Here is a 3,477-nt window from a genome sequence, read left to right as displayed (position 1 = left end):
AACAGCAAGCTCATGGGAGCCCGGCTCTTGATGTTCGGCCCTTTCAAACAGTGGCACTTTTATCTGCTTTTTGCACGGCTCTGCTGAATATCTTAAGGCTTTGTAAATAAAACATTCATTTTCTCTAGGAGTCAGCAGAATTTTTAATTAGCGTTTTATATTTTCTGTCTCTCTCTTCCACCGGCATTGCCCAATAAACATACTGGGTGCAGTGACCGTTGTCTATAGACAGCAACTGGGTGTTCAGGCCTTCAGTTAACTGGATTAACGGAGAGCTTGTGAGGTGGGGCAAGTTTAGGGTTGCCACCCTTTCTTCAAGTGAGGACTACAAATCCCAGCAATACCTTATACAGCAATACAAAATAACAAAAAAATACTCAGTGTTGTTCCAGGGTGGCGCCCTGATGTCTCCAGGGTCTTAGGTGGCCTGTGCGGGTTCTCACCAGGGCGGCGCGGTCTCTCAGGTGGACTCTGTGGGCTCTCAGATGGGTTATGTGTGCTCTCAGGTGGGCTATGCTGGCTCTCAGATGGCTGTGTGGGGGTCTCAGGTGGGCTATGCAGGCTTTCAGGAGTGCTGTGTGGGAGGTGCAGAGGTCTCACCTGGGCCCTGGAGGTGGGCAGCGTTCTGTCAGGAAGCAGCCGGAGGAAGAGGAGATGTGAATGCAGGTGCCTTTTTAGAGGGCTCACTGGAAGATGCAGCTGCCTGAGGTCCCGAGCTTGCTGGGGACCTCAGGCAGCCGCATCTGTCAAAAAATGTAAAGTGCCGGCACTTTATTGGCACTTAGTGTCTTGTGTCCAGGTGTCAGCTGGCCTGAATCCCGAACACAAGACTCAAAAACTGGACTGTCTGGGTGAATTCCGGACAGGTGGCAATCCTAAGTTAGAAGAAGGATAGGCCGCCCTGGAGAGGTGGAGATCTGCCTGAACAATATGGACGAGATCAAAGATAACCAGGGGACACCACACTTTTGTTTTAAGGAGATAACCTAGTAAGGTCACATTAAAAAGTAAGGAGGGCTGGAAGAAAACTTTGGTGAGAAACATTTGCTGTCATCCACAGATTTTTTTTATGCCTGGAGAGTAATTTGTTACACCACTTCTGATTGAGGGGTATGTACAGAGTGTAGGGGTCAGGAGTGTGCTATGTAAAAAGTGCAGGGGTCAGGAGTATGCTTTTTACACAATGTAAGGGGTCAGGACTGTGTAATGTACAGAGTACAGAGGGTCAGAGTGTGTAATATGCAGAGTATAGTGATCAGGAGTCTGTTATTTACAGAATGCAGGGTTCAGGAGTGTATAACGTATAGAATGCAGGGGTCAAGAGTGTCTTATATACAGAATGCTTGGGGCCAGTGTATGTAACCTATAGAAAAGACACATGTATGTCATTTACAGAATGCTGGGGTCAGGAGAGTGTAACATACAGAGTGCAGGGGTAAGAAGTGTGTTATATACAGATTGTGTGGGGCCAGTGTACTGTATGTAACATATAGAAGTGTCAGAAGCATGTTATTTAGCGAGTGCAGGGATAAGGAGTATGTCATGTACAGAGTGCAGGGGCCAGGAGTATGTTATGTACAGGGGACAGGGGTCAGGAGTGTGTAACATACAGAGTGCAGAGGTCAGGAGTGTGTTATATACAGACTGTAGGGGGAAGAGTTTGTAATTTACAGAGTGCAGGGGCCAGGATTATGTTATGTACAGGGGACAGGGGTCAGGAGTGTGTAACATACAGAATGCAGAGGTCAGGAGTGTGTTATATACAGACTGCAGGGGGAAGAGTTTGTAATTTACAGAGTGCAGGGTTCAGGAGTGAGTTAAGTACAGAATGGAGAGGCAAGAGTGTGTTATGTACAGAGTGCAGGGGTCAGGAGTGTGTTATGTACAAAGTGCAGGGGTCAGGAGTGTGTAACATACAGAGTGCAGGGGTCAGGTATGTGTGTCCTACATGCCCAATGTAAGTATGCATATGTCATACCAGAGCAGCCCACTGTCGGATCTACTACAGTGCTTTACAGAGATCTTCTGGTTCCTAATACTGCACTGTGCTGAACGATTTCCCTTCAAGGCATTGTTTGATTGGAAGAGGGGCAGTGGCATCATGATCTGCCCCTCGTCCAATGAGAGATTGCCTGGTATTCATTGCTAAAAATACTAGGCATTTTCTGAATGGCTGCTGTGCTGTGTAAGTGACCACCTGTGTTTGCAGAGTAGAGGGGATGTCACTCATCACAGGGCAGTGCCAATATTGCTGTAAAGCACTGTAGAAGCTACACCTACAGTTCTCTACAGGACCCAGTGGCGTAACAATCGCCATAGCGACCCATGCCCATTGTCAAAGGACAACCCCCTTGTATCACAGGGCCCCATACAAAATTTTGCTATGGGGCACTGTGATTTCTAGTTACGCTCCTGACAGGACCCCCAACGCTTGATCAGGTATGACATAAGTAGACCTACTTTGGGACAAGCTGGACCAATGGAAGTATGCATAGAAAGTTATACCTAGAATTCAGTATGAAACAAATGCATGTAATCCCCGCTAACATTCATATTAGAGTCAGGCTGAAAATAGAAGCTTCTGCACCGGATGCCAAAATATAAAAGAAGATAGAAAGCAACGTGTGTGTGACCTTTCAGACTCATCCCATCTACTACTGTCTTCAAAGGAAATCTCTCCTGAGATAGATGGCAGCCATTGTTGACCTCCTTCTAAAAATGCTGGAAGACGAATGGCCATGTCAATGTTCTGATTTACATACTCAGGGGTCAGGAACAAGAATGCTTATCAGCACTTCTGACGTCACTGGCTGCATGCTTGTTCCAGTCCAGTGACTGATAGCATTGAAGGCTGAGGAAACCAACATTTTCAGATAGAGATATTTTAAGAAACATCAACCTCCACATTCTCTCTGTACTGGTTCCCTTTACACGGTATCTAAGGCCAAAGCTTTTTTATAGAGTAGGGGAAGGTTTTGGCAGGTTGCTATTGCTGTGTGTGACCCCATTCTGGAGATTCACTCCCGCTATTTGTCCTGATGGCCATTGTCACAAGACAGGAATTGATGGGAAATCCAACATTTTACGGTTGTCACTGGCATAGGTGGTGAGGGTTAATCTTCCAGTGGGGACACCTGCTCTAATGACAGCGATCTAAAGGTTGCCATACACATAAGTATTTGTGGTCAATTAAGTTATAAGTGATCGCAAGCAAACGATCTGTTCTCCATTAAACAATTAAACAATACAACACATATGATATTGTTCTGCAGTTTGTAATTGATTGAAAATATTGATCACCAATAGGACCTCAAATATGATCTATCAGTTTATAAATGTAAACAATCATTTAATTGATCTGAATTATGATCAGTTCCCCGACACACATACGAATATTTGTTAGTGCGATCAGAAGCAATCGTAAAAATTCCAGCAATTGACTTGGCACAGTCTAAATTGATCTCAAATTGATTAAAT

Source organism: Nanorana parkeri, unplaced genomic scaffold (genome assembly GCF_000935625.1).
Source record: "Nanorana parkeri isolate BGI_ZX_2015 unplaced genomic scaffold, ASM93562v1 scaffold779, whole genome shotgun sequence".
Lineage (NCBI taxonomy): Eukaryota > Metazoa > Chordata > Amphibia > Anura > Dicroglossidae > Nanorana > Nanorana parkeri.
Note: the sequence above shows the minus strand (reverse complement) of the source record.